This window comes from Gorilla gorilla, chromosome 20, assembly GCF_029281585.2.
Source record: "Gorilla gorilla gorilla isolate KB3781 chromosome 20, NHGRI_mGorGor1-v2.1_pri, whole genome shotgun sequence".
Lineage (NCBI taxonomy): Eukaryota > Metazoa > Chordata > Mammalia > Primates > Hominidae > Gorilla > Gorilla gorilla.
In genome coordinates, this window is record NC_073244.2 from 22,186,791 (window position 1) to 22,206,699 (window position 19,909).

General features: G+C 45.8%; 1 pseudogene; it reads right to left on the reverse strand.

Annotated features, from left to right (window-relative positions):
- Positions 1-17: 17 nt before the first annotated feature.
- LOC101123742 (cytochrome P450 4F12-like) lies at positions 18-19,699 on the reverse strand (annotated as a pseudogene).
- Positions 19,700-19,909: the final 210 nt, after the last annotated feature.

The window sequence follows — 19,909 nt, forward strand, 5'->3', positions numbered from 1 at the left end:
AAATATAATGTATTTGGAGATCAGAATCAAGGACAAGGTGACTGAGTGTAACAAGGGAGGGATATCGGCTGGAGAGATTTGACAAGTCAGCAGGGTGCAGTGATGCAGAATTCCTTAGGCTATGAACAGAGGTCAGCTTTACTAGTGGGACATTATTTTAAGACATTAACTGAGGCTTCTCTCCTTCTCCTACCACCCTGCCACATTTGAGGTGCTTTTACCACTCTTGGAAAAAATTGTCTCCTAAATGTACAGTCCTCTAAAAATGAAGAGATTATTCAAGGAGCACAGATATTGGAATTTTTGCCTATGAGCTCCAAAACAGTATTTAAAGTCATGGTACAAAAAAACTATCTTGAAAGGCAACATGCTTTATTAACCAGACTTTCTCAGAGAGCAGGTAATAATGGCCGTATTTATTGAGCATTCAGTGTGCACCAGGCACAGTTCTGAGTCTCTCATATTTTGTCCTCAGGAAAACCCTGACATAGGTAGCATTGTTGTCCCCATTATATGCTTGAGAAAACTGAAGAAAAGAGAGGAGAATTAACTTGTCCAAGCCACACAGCAAAGCTGAGACTTGAGCCCAAGCAGTCTGGTTCCAGATGTCATGCCTTTGGGATGGTGTTTTGCTTCCAATCATCTGGCTTTGGATCTCAAGGGTCAAACAGGATGGCCCTGACTGCACCCCACCCCAACATGGGCAGGTGATGGGAATGAAGGAGGAACCTAGAGGTGAAAGGGTGGGGATGTGCTGAACCCCTGACATGTGTGAGGGTGCCTGGCACATAGCAGAGGAGAGTAGGGGGAGGATTCACGTAATATCTGTTGGCCAGGCTGCCTGGGCAGAGTCAGAGGGTTCAAAAGAGGGAAAAAAATGGAGCTGTCTGAAGGTAGGGGAAGGGGGTTCACAAAAGCGATCAACTTGAAGGGGGAGACGTAGGGTGGGATGCTGGCAAGAAAGGGAGCTAAGAATTCCTAAGAGCCTACCAGGATAGAAGCTGCACCCTTCTATCCCTGTGTTCTGAGCTGGCTAAGGACCTCGGTCTTGGGACACTCCCAAAGCATGGAGGCCCTATGATCAGCCAAAGAGACAGTCAGGTTCTTGGGTTCAGTGACAACACCCCACCTAACCCGCCCAGGTTAGGCCCCTTCCCTGACGCCTCCCAGTCCTCAAGAGCCCCCTGCTGGCTGTCAGTAGAGGCCCAGGCACAGTTTTATTCCGGAGAATCTGGAAAGGCAGGTGGATGGGTCAGAGGGTCACCGCAAGCCCGCGTTCAGGGGCTCCACTCGCAGCCAAAGTCCTCCTTCAGCGCGCATGATCAGCTCCGGCTTCCTGCGGGGCTCCGTATGGTCCAGCAGGAAGCGGAAGCGCAGCAGCGTCAGCGCCAAGACCACCTTCATCTCCACCATGGCGAACGCCTGCCCGATGCAGTTCCTGCGGGTGGGAGTGGGGACTGTGACTGCACCGAGGACCCGCATTTGGGCCCCATCACGCCAGAAACCTGGCCCGGGATCCTCAACCGCACTCAGATCAGCCTGAGAGATAGAGAGGGGCTGAGCATGCCTGGGACCCCTGTGTGGGTTTGCATGTCCCCAGAGCCTGGGCCAGACTCCAGCTCCCAGCTCAGACCAGCAGATGGAGGAGGGGATTCTGAGCACTCTGCGGACCCTCTAGGACCTACTCACCCCCATTCTATGGACATTTTCCCATAAACTGTGAAGGAATGGAGGGAAAGAGAGCTGGAACTGGGACCATCTGCAAACTTCCCCCTTTTTCGACCCTCGCACCTATCACCCCATCCCCATACCAGACACAGGTGGCCCTTACCTGGGTCCCGCAGAAAAGGGAATAAAAGCCAGAGGTGACCTCTCCTTGCTGTTCTCTGAGTCGAAGCGGAAGGGGTCGTAGACCTGGAGGTAAGACCAAGAGGGCTGCTGGGTGGGGTCTCCCAGGTCCAGCAGCCTTGGAAACACAGTTGTGTGTGTGTTGGGGCGAGGTGATGTTGGATTTTCCTGATCAAAACCCTGCCTCCTCCTCTAGGAACCTTGGAATTGACGAAGAGGGCAGGGGGTCGGGGGTGGATGGGAAAGGCAGCACCTCAGGATCCGGCCACACAGTTGGGTTGTGATGGATTCCTATAATGTTGATGATGCAGATAATGCCTGTGGGAGAGAAGGAGGCAGTCAGGACAAGGCTCCCCCTGAAGGACCCCTCTTCCTCCCCGGGGGGCTCCTCCCCATGAGGCTGTGAGCACCTTTGGGGATGACCCTACCATCTGGGAGCACAATGTCCCAGATGCAGTGGCGGGAGGTGTACGGAATAGGGGGATGCAACCGCAGGCTCTCCTTCACGCACATGGTCAGGAAGGGCAGCTGGGCCAGGTCGTCCCTAAGGCAACACCCCAGCCCCAATCATTATCAAGGGAGCAAAGACACACTTCTCCAGCTTCTCTATTTCCAAGTGAGACCTTTTCTCCCTGTAACAAAATAAACCACATGGATCAAACGTTTGAGAATTAGAAAAGCAGAAAAAATTAGAAAAACAGAGAATTAGAAGTACCAGAGAAAAGTTTGCCAAGTAGTTAAAAATATATACTCTGAGGAAAATACACCCAGAAGCCAGCTGAAAAAAGTTAACAAATTTGCATAAAAATAAATATTGTCTATGGCAAGAAAGCAAACTCAAATGCAAATGAATAAGAAACAAAATACCCAGATCCAATGTTTTGCTCTTATTTAGCATGGAACTAGAGATATCAGCAAGTGCAATTAGGCAAGGAAAAACAAGAGAGTCATGCAATTTGAAATGTGGGAGTAAATGTATCATTTTGGCAGATAGTGATGTTATACTTAGAAAACACAGGAAGCGCCACTGGAAAACGTTTATAAACGTTTAAGATCCAGTAAAGGAGCTGAATTATCTGCTTAATCTTTCTTCTTTTGCCGTGGCTATTTAAAATTTTAATACCATCTAAACCTATCTGATTCAGAATTTGAAAACTGTAAAATATAATCCACTCCTATGGCCCAACGCCATCTACTTCTCCCCACACGTTGCCCAGGTTATTATTTTTTAATGTATCCTTCCTGTGCTAATATTTAGTATATTAAAAAAATTATATAGGAGCACACCATCTACTATACACTAGTATTCTGCATCTTTTTTTTTTTTTTGAGACAGAATCTTACTCTGTTGCCCAGGCTGGAGTGCAGTGGCACAATCTCCGCTCACTGTAATCTCCACCTCCCAGGTTCAAGCGATTCTCCTGCCTCAACCTCCTGAGTAGCTGGGACTTCAGGCCTGCGCCACCATGCCCGGCTAATTTTTTTTATTTTTAGTAGAGATGGGATTCCACCATGTTGGCCAGGCTGGTCTTGAACCCCTGACCTCAGATGATCTGCCCACCTCAGCCCACCTCAGCCTTCCAAAGTTCTGGGATTATAGCCATGACCCACCGTGCGTGGCCTATATCTTTTTCTCATTTAACAGTTTATCACTTTTTCTTAGCCCCTGGAACTTATGTCAAAATAAGGTTATCCTTACTCTGGAGCTATGAAATAATTTTCTCATGATTTCATTTAGAGTTTTTAAGACTCCTTTTTTTTAAAAAAATTTATTAATCTGGACATTATCTTGTCATAAGACATGAGAACCAGCTTGTTGCCTTTTTTCCAGAAAGCTTTCCAGTTGTCCCAAGAGCTTGTACTTATTTTTTCTCTTGATACACAGCATCATCTTTAGCATGTACTACGTTCATTGGGCACAGAATTTATATGTATAAATCATTAGTTTTTCATGTAGAAATAACCACCAACTGAAAAGATGATAATAAAAGATGCTAGTCATAATAATATAAAATACCTGGATTAAACTTAAAAAGAAACATGAAATCTCTGTATTTCATTATAAATTTCTCTCAATCCAAATAAAAGATACACTTTACCATGGCAACAAATGTATGTAAGGGGTGATTTAAAAAAAAAGTCACTCTACCAGATATTAAAACCTATTAAGAAGTCGCAGTAATAGCAATAGTCTGGCAATGCTGTAAGAACAGAAAAACAGACCTATTCAAAAGACTAGAAAGCTCAGAGACAATGAAATGAATGAAATGAAATAAATGAAAAATTCCCATCTGCTGAAGGAAGCTCTACAAAACTCTGGGAAATAGATGGGTACTATGGCTGCAAAAGAAAATGTAGACGAATTTGACTTCATAGAAATTAACCAAAAGTACCCCCAAAAAAGTCAAAAGGCAATCTTTTGCAACAAAAGACAGAAAAAAAGATTATTGTAATACACATCCTTTTAAGTAAGTATGAAAAAACAACCCAAAGAAAAACAGCAAAAAAAAATGTAAGGTAACCAATCCCACAGAAAGAAAACAAATGGCTTATCAACTTGGGCAAAAGATGTTCTTCTCCCTCTTATTTAAAAAAATGTTCATTAAAAGATGAAATATCAAAATTGACAAAAACTTAAAATTTAATAATACAGTAATGCTATTGGTGAATTGGTGAATTTATGGCGAAGCTTAAGCTTATGCCATCAAACTCAGCTAATATAGGAATGGATTTGCAGTCATTTTTACAATTGTAGAATGCAAATGGTCTTTGATTCAGCAATTCCACCTTTGGGAGTGTGTCCTACAGAGATGCTCACACATATAAACAGTGGTCACTGTACACACATGCCAATTGCAACAGGTTTAATTTAGCAAAAGGCTAAAATGAGCCAAATATACATGGATAGGAAGATATTTAGATAAACATCCACACAATGGAGTAGTGTACAGCTACACAAAAGGAGGAAATAAGGATCACTAGTCCTGTCACACAATGCAGGCTAGAAGGTGAATCAGTACAGATACTCTGGAAGGCAGATTGACAATTCTACAATAATTGAAAATGTTTACACAAGTGACTTCAAGAAAGGGATGGGCCAAATAAAGTATGGAATGCTATTCAGCACTAAAAAAAAATAGCTATCAGACACACTGTTGAGTGGAAAAAAAAGTTCCAAAATGTCTATATATATATATCTCATAGGGCAAAATATATATGGAATATATAAGGAGATAGATGATAGAAAGTTATGTAGATAGATGGATAAACAAACAGACAGACAGATGACAAATCAGTATTTCTACAGGCCCCTTTGGAGAAAGGGAGGATATTAGGTGGGGTAGCAGGAATGTCAAGGATAACCCTTGTCTTATCTGTAATGTCTCATTGAGTGCAAGAAGAACCTGTTCTTTTGTAATTCAAACTCATTTTTTTGTAATTCTCATTATAAACTCATTTTCCATGTGGTATATATACAAAATGGAGTGCTATTCAGCCTTAAAACAGAAGAAAATTATTTCATTTGTGATAGCATGGAAGAACCTGGAGGACATTATGCTAAGTGAAATAAGCCAGGCACAAGAAGACAAATAGCACGCGACCTTAATTACCTGTGAGATCTGAAATAGTTAACATAGAAATCAGAGAAACTGAGAAGAGAATGGTGGTTACCAGAGGAGGGAGGAAGAAAGAGTGGAAAGACGTTGGTCAAAGGGTACAAGTTTCCGTTAGACAGGAGGAGTAAGTTTTGAGACCTATTACATGCATGGTGACTACAGTTAATATATTTTTCAAAATTTCTAAGAGAGTAAATTTCAAATGTTCTCACCATAAATATGATGAGTATATGAAATGGTGGTTATGTTTATCAGATTGACTTAATCATTCCACATTGTATACATATATTATAACGTCACATTGTACCCCATAAATATATATAATATTAATAAACATAATAAATAAAAATAAACTTATTTTCCAAAACTCATATTTTGAGAAAAAGAAAAGAAAAGAAAACATCTTGCTGGGTACAGTGGCTCACGCTTATAATCCCAGCATTTTAGGACACCGAGGCAGGTGGATCACAAGGTCAGGAGTTCGAGACCAGCCTGGCCAACACAGTGAAACCCCGCCTCTACTAAAAATACAAAAATTAGCTAGACATGGCGGCGGGTGCCTGTAATACCAGCTACTCAGGAGGCTGAGGCAGGAGAATTGCTTGAACCTGGGAGGTGGAGGTTGCAGTGAGCTGAGATTGCGCCATTGCACTCACTCTAGCCTGGGCGACAGAGCAAAACTGTCTCAAAAAATTAAAAAATAAAAGGAAAGATCTCAAAAGATATATTGTTAATGTGCAGATCTGTGACACTTTATTTCTTTTTATTTCAACAGCATTTGGGGTACAAGTGGTTTGGTTACATGGATGAATTCTACAGTGGTGAATTCTGAGGTTTTAGTGCACCCATCACCTGAGCAGTGTATACTATTCCCAATATGTTTTCTTTTCTCCCTTATCCACCTCCCAACCTTGCTCCCTAAGTCTCCAAAGCTGATTATATCATTCTGTATGTATTTGTGTCCTCACAACTTAGCTCCCACTTAGAGGTGAAAACATACAGTGTTTGGTTTTCCATTCCTGAGTTACTTCACTTAGAATAATGGCCTCCAGCTCCATCCAGGTTGCAGCAAAAGACATTATTTCATTCCTTTTTATGGACGAGTAGTATTCCATATATATGTCACATTTTCTTTATCCACTCGTTGGTCGATGGACACTTAGGTTGGTTCCATATCTTTACAATTGTGAATTGTGCTACTATAAGCATACATGTGCCTGTATCTTTTTCATATAATGACTTATTTTCCTTTGGGTGGATACTTAGTAGTTGGATTACTGGATGGAATGGTGGATCTACTTTTAGTTCTCTAAGGAATCTCCTTACTGTTTTCCATAGAGGTTGTGCTAATTTACATTCCCACCAGCAGTGTAAAAGTGTTCCCTTTTCACCACACCCACACCAACATCTATTGTTTTTTGACTTTTTAATTATGGCCATTCTTGTAGAAATAAGGTGGTATCTCATTGTGGTTTTTTCATTTGCATATCCCTGATGATTAGTGATGTTGAGCATTTTTAATATGTTTCTTGGCTATTTGCGTATCTTCTTTTGAGAATTGTCTATTCATGTCCTCTGCCCACTTTTTGATGGAATTATTTGTCTTATTCTGGCTGATTTAAGTTTCTTGTGGATTCTGGATACTAGTCCTTTGTCAGATGCACAGTTTGCAAATATTTTCTTCCACTCTGTAAGTTATCTGTTTACTCTGATGATTATTTCTTTTGCTGTGCAGAAGCTTTTTAATTCAGTTAGGTCCCACTGATTTGTTTCTGTTTTTGTTGCATTTACTTTTGGGGAATTAGTCATGAATTCTTTGCCTAGGCCAATGTCCAGAAGAGTTTTTCCAAGGTTATCTTCTAGAATTTTTATGGTTTCAGGTTTTAGATTTAAGTCTTTGATCCATCCTGAGTTGATTTTTGTATAAGGTGAGAGATGGGAATCCAGTTTAATTTTTCTACATGTGGCTATCCAGTTTTCCCAGCATGACTTATTGAATAGGGTGTCCCTTTCCCAATTTATGTTTTTGTATGCTTTGTGAAAGATCTGTTGGCTGTAAGTATTTGGCTTTATTTCTGGGTCTTCTATTCTGTTCCGTTGGTCTAAGTACCTACTTTTATACCAGTGCCATGTTGTTTTGGTAACTATAGCCTTGTAGTATAATTTGAACTCCAGTAATGTGATGCCTCCAGATTTATTCTTTTTGTTTGTTATTGCTTTGGCTGCACAGGCTCTTTTTTGGTTCCATATGAATTTTAGAATTGTTTATCCAGTTCTGTGAAAATGATGATGGTGGTTTAATGGGCATTGCATTAAAATATGTAGGTTGCTTTGCATGGTATGGTCATTTTCACAATATTGATTCTTCCAATTCATGAGCATAGGATGTGTTTCCATTTGTTTGTGTCATCTACGATTTCTTTCAACAGTGTTTTGTAGTTCTCCTTGTAGAGATCTTTCACCACCTTAGTTAAATATATTCCTAGGTATTTTATCTTTGGAACTATTTTTTTTGGCAGCTGTGTGAGTCAGAGGGCAGTTCTTAGGTCACTGGGGTAATGTTCCAGAGGTGAGTATAACTGCCTCTGCCTTGCAAAACAGCTTGCAAAGGGAGTGGAGAGTAGCAGGTGGCAGTAAGCCTCATCCGGCTCCCATGCAGTTGGCAAGACTGATCTCACTCCTGCAGTGCTCCACCCATAGCACTGGATTTAGATCCAGGTAGTCTATGCACAGAACTCAGACCTGCCCCAGGCCATAAGCTTTTCCCCCAGAGATAGCAATACTTTTAGGCCATGTCCCTTTTTGTCCCTGTCCAAGGCCAGGCACCCAGCTCCTGCACTCCTGTCTGCAGTACACTTCCCGCTTGCCCCCTGGGTTCTGGTCAAGGGAGTTCATCCCCACTTGAGGTTATATCAAGAAATTCAGTTGGGCATTTCAACCTGTGACCCCTGCCTGAGCTAGTTGGCTGGCTTCTGCAAGGTCTCCTGTGAGATATAATAAGGAATGGCTTCCCTCAGTCCATGCTGGAGATTGGGAATGCCTGCAAGGCACTTTCTGCTGCTGCTTCTATTTTTCTATTTCTTACCACTCCCTAAATCAGTTCCAGCTCTGGGTAGAGTTAAGGCCTCCCCCTGCTGTCTGGCTTTTCAGACTCCCCAGTGAAGACGTGTACCCTGGAGGCAGTCTCTCCCCCTCTCACACTCTGGGGATTCACAGTTTTTCACCTGTCTCACAGAGTGGGATGCAGCCTGCAGCTTCTTTTGAAGGGTCTGTGGATTCTTTTGGGTTTCCTGTTAAGCCTCTGTGTTGTTTCTTGGGGAAAGAAAGTTCACAGTGTGAATCTCTACATACTTTTTTGTCCTTCCACAGGGGAGAGACACACTGACATTGCCTCCAATTCATCATCTTGGAAAAGAAATGTTGTGTCTATTTTATATACTCCTATTTGTATAGAAAAAGCCTGTGTTCATATAAAGTGGGCATCAAGATAACCATTTTTCTGGAAGGACACACAGAAAACCATTGATGGTAGAAACCACTAGTGTGAGACTTAAGAAGGAAGCTCATTTTTTATCATAAATTTTTGGATTTTTTTTGACAGAGTGCACAATTTTGCTTGAAAGCTAGGTTTTTAAAAGCATAGAAATGTGTTGCCACTTCACAGGACTGCTGGGCTGAGCATAGTCTTGGACGGGAGGACACTGCCTTCAAAACACCTGTCCAGTCCATTGCCTCCTCTCCATCCCCAGCCCCTGGCCTGGCTCAGGTCCCAGAATGTTCTCACTGGGACTTCATTCTACAGCTGATCCTCTCTAATATGCTCTCCACAGTAGTCCTGAAAGGATCTTCCTTCTGCCCAGATCTGGCCTACCCCTCCCCTGCTCAACCACTTCCTATGGCTCCTAATTGCCTTTGGGTTAAAATGGAAGCCATTAACATTTTTCCATGTCTTCCACAGCCAGGCTCTGCTGCCACCTCCATTATTATTATCTCATCATGACTCAGTTTCTCCCTCTCATTCTCTCTCTGTCTCGTTTTCTCTTCCCTCCTCTCTTTATCTCTCTCTGTCCCTCACTTTCCCTCCCTCTTCCTTCTTTCTCCCTTTATAACCATCTCCTTCCCCCTTACACAAACAACTCCTTCTCTTTTTCCCTCTTCTCCCTCTCTCCCACCCCTGCTTCTTTCTGAATCTTTGCCAAGGCTGTCTTTTTGACTTAGAGCACTATTGCATGCAAACGTCTACTGATCATCATTCAGGATCTCAGTTAGAATACTTTTATTTATTTATTTTTACTTTTTTAGAGATGGGTTCTTTCTATATTGCCCAGGCTCATCTTAAACCTGACCTCAAGTGATCCTCCCACCTCAACCTCCTTAGAACTTGGTATCACGGGCGCCAGCCACCACATCTGGCGTGAAACACTTACTATATTCTCAGTCTGCTTCTCTTGTTCTCAATACCATCCTTGTCCATGTGGACAGAGAATGTCCTACCTGAGACTCTTCCCACTAGGCTGGGAGTACCTGAAAGACACATCCCTGGACAGTGTTCTTTCCAGGTATCCAGGGAACAGAAAGGTGCTGGGAACAGAACTGGCATTGGAAAGACATGTGGAAGAGTTTGCTGAATGAAGACTGAATGGATGAATGATGCAGGTATTCTAGAAAGAGATAGATGACTTTTACCCCCAGGTCTCCTTTACAACTCCCTGGACTGGACTGGAGGGTAGGAATTAAGGAACAGAAGAGCAAACATTCAGGAAGTGAAGATGTTTGAAAAAAATGATAATTCAGAGAAAATAAGAAGTGAGTGAAGGGAAAATTCATTGACTGAACATGTCTAGGTGTCATCATCTGCCTTCACATATTGTCACCAGCTCTCTCAGCAGGCTAGGACTCTCTGTCCTAAAAGCCTGAAAACTTTCCCCTGCTAGCCAGGCTGGATATCAAGTTCTGCCTCTGGGCTCTGCTCCTAATACTACTAAGCAATAATGGAAGAACTGACAAAAACAACTTTCTCCTTTCCCACTTGGGGAGCAGAGCCAATGACGGGCTCAGGAACAGGCCAGAAGAACCTGCACTCACCATTCAATCTCTTTAGGATCGCGGTCCTTCAGAAGCTCTTGCACCCCTGCTGGCAGTGCTCCTGGTATTCTGGGTGCCTCGCGAGGTTGTACAGGACCCAGGAGAGACCACTGGCTGTGGTGTCATGGCCTGAAGGGGAAGCAGGCAGGCTTGGGTCTCTGGGCTGCTTCAGCACCAGAGGGTGGACAGCGTCCATGCATTGAGGCCCTCAGGGAGGATGGAGGGAGGGGGAAGATAGGCAGAATTGAGTGATCCAGGGCCCACCCACCATGTTCCTGAGATGAAAGGACCCCTCTCCTCACTGTAGTCCCACACTGGGAGCCTCACCTGCAAACATGAAGGTGTCAGCCTCTGCTCTTACATCCTCATCTGACAACACCTTCCCATCTTCATCCTGAAGGGAAAGCAAGACAAACCCTCCCCCAAATTTACTATCTCTGAGACTCCCGAGTCTCACCTGAGACAATCTCTGAAGATCTGATCTTCTTCCAGAAACTCAAACCCACTCTGCATGTCTAGATCTCTCTTGTTCACCATCACCAGAGCCCCCATTCCAAGGTCTTCCCCCCAGCTCCTTTGCCTCCTCTTTGGTCCCTGGTGGGAGGAATCAATGACTCGAATATTTTCATATTTCTGTATAATGAAGACTTTAAGAGAAAAAGATTCTGGCAACTTGGGGTACAGGATGTTTAAATGGCAATTTGCCTTGGAGGTTAAAAATTACATATTGCTTTAAAGATATTTGCTCACATTCTAGAGTGGTAAACTTAGAGAATCTTATCTTTCCAGAAGATATTTGGATTATAAACCTATAGAAATTGCCATCTCACTGGAGAGTAGTAGTTTATACTCCTGAACAAAGCATTCTCTCTCTCTCTCTCTCTTTCACCCTGTAAAAAAGAAGGAGCATATGAACTAACTGTCCTATATAAGATATAAGACTCATAATGTGGGGGCCCCTCTCCTATGGTGCAAATTCTTGTACATTTACAGGTAAAAACATTGTGTTGCCCTAGGAATGGGGAGCCAGCACAACAATCCTACTCCTCCCACTGTTACTGCTGTAATAATTAATGGGCTGCTGTGATCCAGGGGTTTGGTGCATCTGTCATCATAGATATAGACATAGACGAAGACATAGACATACATAAAAATGTGAAAGACTAACTTACTAACTTGTAAGTTGAGTAAAATCGCACGTTCTTCACAGTTTCAGAATTAGCAGTCCCCTGCGGGCTGCATTCAACAGAATCATCTCTAAAACCTATCTGTGATCTTCCCTTTCTCAAGCATCTTCCATGGCTCCCAGTGCCCTCTGGATGAAGTCCAATTTATTTCGTCTGACATTTGACATCAAGCTCCATTCTATCACTGTAATTCAGATCGTAGAGAAACCCACCTTGCTCAGCAGAAGCACATCAATGAAATCCAAAGTCTAGGACTTGGCTTTGTCCTTGAGGAAATCATCAATACCCTGAGTGGGAAGGGTACGGCGCCGCTCCTGGATGACGGCGTCTGTGAAGTCGTGCACCAGGCAGCAGGCCCTGCGGAAGCGCCTCCCATCATGGGAGAGGTAATACAGAAAGTCCATGTGCTGGAGGATATGCTGGTTTCTTTTTTCTACAAGGGCACTGAGCTCCAAGATGGTAGCAATATATTCACTGGGCCTCCTGCAAGCCAAGGGCAGAAAGGGAGGCAACAATGTAACATATGCAAAGCCCAGGAACACCTCCCACCAGCAGCCAGGAGCTACCTCCCATCAGGAAACTGAGTATCTAGAAACAGATGGTCCTAGAGAAACATGATAGGTATCTGTCCTGAGATTGACTCTCCTGACTCTCTTCCCTCCCTGCATCCTATCTCTGAGAGCTGTCTCCATGCATCTAGGTACCCAGAGTGTAGCTTGGACACCATGTTTCTCTCATCTCCCATCCAGTATCCAGTACTGATCATATTCCTTACCAAAACTGTCCACACAACTCAGACTTCATCCTCTTCCACTTCAGCCCGACTCCAGCCCCCACCATAACCAATTTGTACCCGATATCAGCTCCATGTAGTGTCTACACTACTGTCAGATTCCCACACAGCTCAGCTCTTACCACAGCCATCATCAGCTGAAACTCCTTCAAAAGCTCCCTGGGACCATCTTGATAAACTTCATACCACTTTTCCTGATTTTCAGTGTCCCTAATATCTAATCCTATTTCCACAACCACATTTCTACTGTCTGTTGCATGTGCTTGGCTCATCCTAACCTTATTACTGTTACTCAAATATTTCTACCTACCTGGAAAGACAACACTTTCTCCACTTCCTTGACCTTAAAAGCCCAGCTATGATACAAATCCTCCCGAAAGGTACTTCGGGTTACTTTGCTCCTTCCTCCCTCCCCAACTTACTCCCTTTGGTCCATGGATTCACATCCCAGGCCCTGGGAAGGAACTCACTCCTGACAATGGCTGTCAAAGCTGAAGGTGCATTTCTGCAGACTGTCCAAGGTCATGAGGCTGATGTGCTCATACATGTCCAGACGACTGCTGCCCTCTGAGGCCAGGTGCTGCCACTTGTCCTGGCCAGAGAAGGGAAGAGAGCTAGAGCTGGGCCCAGCCTCCTTTGTGCCCCTCCCCAGGCCCAAACATCAGGATGGACTCCCCCACAACCAGCCTCCTGGTCCTCTGCCCCAGGAACCCATTGCCAGCGAGGACCAGATTGGGATGCGAGCAGAAGCTGTTAGTATAGGAGATGAAGACCCATGGCTAGGAGTCAAGAGACCTGCATTCAAGTCTCAGCCTTGTCTCCTATGCTCTGTGTGCCCTTGGTCAATCTATTGCCCTCCTCTAGGTCCCACATGTCAAATATTCAATAATGGTCAAGATGATCTGCTTTGGGCCAGATAAACCAGGACAGAATCTCTGCTCCACCACCCCTAGATCAGTCTCCTAGCTGGAGACTGGTTGAACTGTTTCCAGCTCGCTAACCTCTCTGGCCCTCAGTTTCATCATCTGCAATCGGGCAAAAATAACCATAACTCACAGGGTTATTAAAATTAAATTAGACACATATGTCATGGAACTGGGACATGACATTGTTTTAGGCCTATGGTGAGTGCTCAGTAAATGTTCTCTTCACTCTTCTCCATTGTTACAAAGTCATTTCAAAAATATCCTTCATCAGCCCTGAGCATCCTTGCTGGGTATGCCAAGAATGCAAGGCCATGATGTTCTTACCTCAGCCATTTTTCAGAGTTGTGTTTGCAGGGAACAACCTGGAGAGATAAGGCAATGAATCCCCCTGGACCAATATCAGGCTTGTTTCTGCCATTATTAAAGCAGATTCCTTAAGCCTAATGCCCATTGTCTGTCATGCAATGTACTGCATGAGCAGGCAACTAGCAAGGCCCACTGTGTCACCCCCATGGAATTTAGGTTGACTCCAAAAAAGGATACAAACCAACAAGACATACATGTTGCTTGCTGTGCCTGAGTAATCAACTACCCTTTGTCTCTGACCCAGGGGTCTTGTGTCTTCTATTAGAATGCATGAAACAGTAACAAGCTAACTTATCAGCTTGCAAGTAAAAGAAACATCCTAGGCATATCACAAAATCCTGACCCCCAATTCTTCACTTCTCTTTGTATTTACACCCTTTGCACAGTAATTTTTCAGCAGCTTCCATTAATAGATGGATTCTATTTTACCTCCCTTTTAGTCTGTGCTGGACATTTGATTTTCTTTGGCCAATACAGTGTGGTGAACATGATGATGTAATAACTTGAATAGCCCCAAGGCTGGTTGAACTTTGAAGCATTGCAGAGACAATGTCCAGAAATATTGCAGCCTCCTCTCAGTTTCTCGGAACCCAGTCTCTGCCATGTGAACAACAGGGTGCCTTCTGGAGGCAGAGAATCACATGGGGGAAAGTCCAGGTGTCACAGCTGAGGCCATCCCAGATCAGCCTGAAGCTAGTGAAGCCCTAAACATGTGAATGAACTGGGCCAGGATCAGCAAAGCTGCCTACCTGCCCCACAGCTGCTCATGTACCAAAGTTGATCGCATCTACATCTGGAAGAACCAGCTAAATGTCTCATAGACTCTTTAGCAATCATAAACCTTTATTGATCTAAACCAATGGGTATTGAAGTGGTTTGTAATTGGTAATGGCTACTATGCAATCTTCGTCTTTACTTTTGCATTTACCTGGCTTCTGTGAAAGAAACATGGCATCTGACACCTTCTGAGTATCTACTATGTGCTAGGGACATGATTCGTTTGCATTATCTTACCACCTTTTAAGTAGGGATTGTTATCCCCATTTTACAGATGAGGAACTCAAGGCTCAGAGAGGAACAGCAATGGCCTAATGCTACCCAGCAGAGCCAAAATTCCAGACCAGATCTGTCCATGGTCCCTCCACCCCAAGACTCCTGCTGGGACCCAGAGTTCAAGGAACTCACGTGCATGATGTTCACACTCCTGTTGAAGATCTTTATATAGGGTGTCAGGATGTTGAAATGGAAGGTGGGCGTCAGCATCCGACGGTGGCGGCTCCACTTGTCACCGCCACTCAACAGTATCCCTTCTCCTAGTAGGGCAGCCAAGGACAGTGGGCAAGAGCAGCACCTTCCCCACCCCTGCCCAAGGTTGTCCCCAGCCCCTTTCACCTGCAGGTACTCACCCAGCCAGGGCTTCAGGAACCTGATCGAGAGATCATCCTTGGGCGCAATAGCAGCTGGCATGAATGAGGACCATCAGGGGCCATGTAGAGGGCAAGAGAGGAACTTCAGGTATAGGGCAAGGCTTTCTACCAGCACTTTCCCTACTCCATGCCCAGCGTAGCAGGAAGGGGACCAAGGGCAAAGGACGAAGGGAGGATAGAGGAAGAAGGACCAGCCCAGGCTGCAACAGCACAGTAGAGCAATGACACAACCTAACAGGGCACAGCACTCCCCAGCACGCCTTGACATGGCTCCTATATATCCCAACATGTTCTGCAACAACTGAGCACAGCTCCACACTCTACAAAATATCTTTAAAGGAGCCTAGGACACCCTGTCTGCCCCAGCACTCTCTGTCATTTCCTTAAATGGACCTGGGACCTGGGGCATGTCTCCAATGTTAACATGCCTGACATGGCCACAACATACATGATGAGCCCTAAATGACACATCATCTGACATGGACCTAAGATAGTCTTGCATGACTTCTGTGTACCTGATAGGCCTCAGATGGGATTTAAATATGTTTTATTAAATGTCCTGGACATGTCCCAGGTGTAACCAAGACTTTTCTTCAAGCATGATTGGAATGGATTCTGAGACCTGGCTCAGGAAGACTAAAATAATAACTCTGACAATTCTCAAAGGGACCCTGGGTCCCAGACCTTGGACAAGCCACAAACATGGCCAAGAGATGACAAGAAGGAGAAAAGACAATTTCAAACCACATGTCAGAGAAGAACCAGAAAGGCTGGGACATGCCCCAAGTGTCCTTGGCCACAGCTGAGCCACACACATGATGACTTCTCCATATGATCCCAGGTAAAACATACAAGATACAATCAGGTATAATATAGAAATCATAGGCTATTTATGGGACCCCTTGGGGAAAGGTGAGCTTTCTGACAAGAGCTGAGCTTCCAAGACCCATGGTTGACACCATAAGAGAAGGGCTGCCTTAAAAGAAAAAGTGACTTCCACAATGGTTGAAAGTATAATAATAATAAAAGAAAAGAAAAGAAAAGGTGATGCAGAGAAATGGTGAAATTAAAAGGAGACAAATTCCAGATGCTGTTCATTGACACCTGGATCCAGCCATGCCTGAAGACCACTTTCTCTGGACTTTACACTCCATTGATTCCCTTTATTTGCTTATAGTGCACAAAGTTGAGCTTCCATCACTCACAGGTGAAAGAGACCTCAGCAGCCAGAGAGAGCAGGTGACCTGCACAGAGTCACTAAGCATTTTGGGGTCAGAGCCATAGTTTCTGTGGGACATTGCTCCTTCCCTTGCTCAGCCTGGTCTGTCCAAGGACGGGAAGAGCAGAGAATAAGGGAAGATCAACAAGCTGGTGTGGGATCTCTACTGGAGATTCTTGAGGCCTACAGGAGGACAGCAGTGAGCGTAGGGTGGATGAGTGACAGGATGAGGTAGAAGGAACTGACCCATCATAGATGGACGTCACATAAATAGCAGCCCAGAATCGCCACCAGCGACAAGTCCTCCTACCGCTCTAGGCTGAAGGATGGACAACGTTGGTGCCAGGACTGGCTGGGCCCCCAAATACCAATGATGCTCATTACATCATCCTACCCCACACTTAAAAAAATTCCTACTCATAGGTCCAGACCCAGCTCCAACAATTCTTCCTCCAGGAAGCCTTCCAGCCTGCTGCAGCAGAATCCTAGTTCTCCTCTGGGTTGTCACACCCATCTCTCTCTTGCCCATTCGTGACCCCATGAATTTGGGATTGTCTCTGTCCAGATCCATCTCCTCAAGTGTGGAGGTTCCTTCAGGACAGGGTTCTGGATTGAGGCTTCCTGGGGCCTGGTGGTTCCCAGAACACCAGAGCAGGGGGTCAGATGGCAAAGGAGGTGGAAGACATTGAGATGAAATTTGGCAAATACATGAAGGAAAGCAGAAGATGCCTCTTCTTCTTTCAATGGAGGGAGAAGAGAGAAAGAGGGGCCTGGGAACTGCAGGGGCTTCACAGAAGCTTAGGGGAGAAGGAGCTGGAAGCCCTTGGATGGAAGCCCCCAGCACCCACCACCACAAGCTCTGTATGGGTACCTGAGGCATTGGTGATAGACCGGACGATGTCAGGGTGGCATAAAACGATGAAGGGGAAGATGGGACCCCGCCATATCCTAAAGCCCTGGGGTTAGGTGGCCGACATCTGGGTCAAGTTCTTCAAGCCTTCCTCTGTAGCAATGATCTGAAAGCAAGTCAGGGGCCATCACCCCTTGTGATGGTTAATTCTAGGTGTCCACTTGACAGGGCTAAGGGATGCCCAGATATCTGGTCTAACATTATTTCTGTGTGCGTCTGTGTTTCAGGAGAGATTAGCATTTGAAGGTAAACTGAGGAAGGAAGACCTGCCCTTCCTTATGTGGGTGGGTGTCATCAAATCCATTGAGGGCATGAACAGGACAAAATGGCAGAGGAAAGGGGGAATTTGCTCTCTCTTCTGCAGCTGGGACATCCGTCTTCTCCTGCCCTCAGAACTCCAGGTTCTCAGGCCGTTTTGGACTCAGGCTGAATTTACACCACCAGCGTCCCTGGTTTCTGGCTTGCAGATGGTATATCATGGGAATTCTTGGCCTCCATCATCACATTATCCAATTCCCATAATAAATTCTCTCTGTCTCTTTCTGTCTCCATACATACATGCATTAGAGGTAAGAAGAAATTCCCATCTAAGGAGATTCCATTTCTAGGGAGAACCCTGACTAATGCACCTCCCTAGAAGGAGCCACGGCAAGTCCCCCCGCAGCCACCAGATGTGGTGCAGCCTCTGCAGTGAGCAGCGTGTCTGGATTCTCAACAGCTGCAGGGGGTTTCTGTTGACCTCTGCTCCTTCTCTCTTGGGGCTGTCCCAGGATCCGAAGGTAAATACCAAAGCAGAGAGAGAAGACAAGCTGTCTGCTCAAGAGGATGTGTTTTCTCATCCTGGAATGATTTCAGTCTGGGGATTGCTTTATAGGGAAAGGTCCCCATGGGAGGTGGTTTGGGACGGCAGTGTGGCCTCAGGACATATCCCTAGGGCAGATTCCAACATCCTTTCGTGTCCTGGCTGGTCCACATGGGCTCTGGTTCCCCCCACAGATAAAGGGTCTGCACACTGAGGACCCCCCCATTCTCAGCAGCCCTCAGGGAAGAGGGGTGACTCTAATGTCCCCCAGGATGGCAGCTCCCACCTGGGAGAGCCCCCCTTATGCCAGGCTCTGTGCTAGTGCCTCCTGTGCACCTGTGGACACGCCCATCAATCCTGCCATTTATGAGTGAGCAGACGGAGGCCACGTCCCCCAAAGGGGAGGGCAAGTCCAAGTAGGAGGGCAAGGTTTGGGAATGTCAAGGACGGCTTCTGAAAGGGGAAGGGAGTGGCCAAATTATATCCCGGTTGAGCTACAGGGCTCATTGGGACATCTGAGTGGGGAAGAGCACGTCACCCCTGGAAGGGGAAGGTGTGGGAGACTGCCTGCACTTCTCTTCTGGCCCAGCAGTGTCCCTCCATAGGGGAAGGAAGTCAGAGCTAATTCCTGTGGGAAAGCAGCAGCCCAGAGATGAGCAGACACCAGGAAATGGGTCAGGCAGGGAGCAGCCCCTGTATAGTGGACTCAGGAGGCCTCAAGTCCAGAGTGGAGAAGGTGGGAATGCCAGGAGAGCCCTGCTCTGTGCCCGACAGTACTGCAGGAGCCCCTTGGAGGTGCACTATTGTAGGAAAGACAGGCAGCAAAAGGATCCAGACAGGCTGGGGTGGGAGGACAGGTAGGTGGGAAAGGCTTGGGATGGAACTACAGAGGAACGAGTGAGTGAGGAGAGGAACGAGTGAGTGAGGAGAGGAACGAGTGAGTGAGGAGAGGAACGAGTGAGTGAGGAGAGGAACGAGTGAGTGAGGAGAGGAACGAGTGAGTGAGGAGAGGAACGAGTGAGTGAGGAGAGGAGTGAGTGAGTGAGGAGAGGAGTGAGTGAGTGAGGAGAGGAGTGAGTGAGTGAGGAGTGAGTGAGGAGAGGAGTGAGTGAGTGAGGAGAGGAATGAGTGAGTGAGCCGCCTCCCTCGCTTCTCTGCCGGCCCACACCTCAGCCACCCTCTAAACCCAGCTCCTTGAGCCCCCTTCCTGCCCTTTGGGAATTCCATCCACCCTGAGATCCCAGAGTCATCCTGCTGCCACACTCACGAGGACCTGGTGACCCCAAAACCATTTCTGTTTTGGGGGTTGTGGAAAATACTGAAGGCGGTGGCAGTTGTCATAGAAGGCATAGGTCCAGGCCAGGAAGCGGGCCAGGAGCCAGGAGGCCCCAACCAGCAGCAGGAGCAGCCATGGGAATGCTGCCACCTGCCCGAGGCCCAGCCAGGACAGGCTCAGCTGCGGCATCCTGCAGGGCAGACAGGATGGAGGGTGAGATCCTGAGGCCCAGGGAAAGGCTCAGGGAGCTCCAGGGACAGTGGAGAGGAGCAGGGAAGGGGTGGGTGGAGGCAGGAAAGGGAGGGCTCTGGGATGAATAAACAAGGACTGAGAGCTAAATTCCAGAAAGCCCCAGCCAAATCCAATAGCCAAGTGGCCTCTAGTTGCCTAGTAACCACCCAGAAAGGAGAAGAGAGAGAGAGACTGATTAGAGTCCAGAAAGGCCCAGCCTGA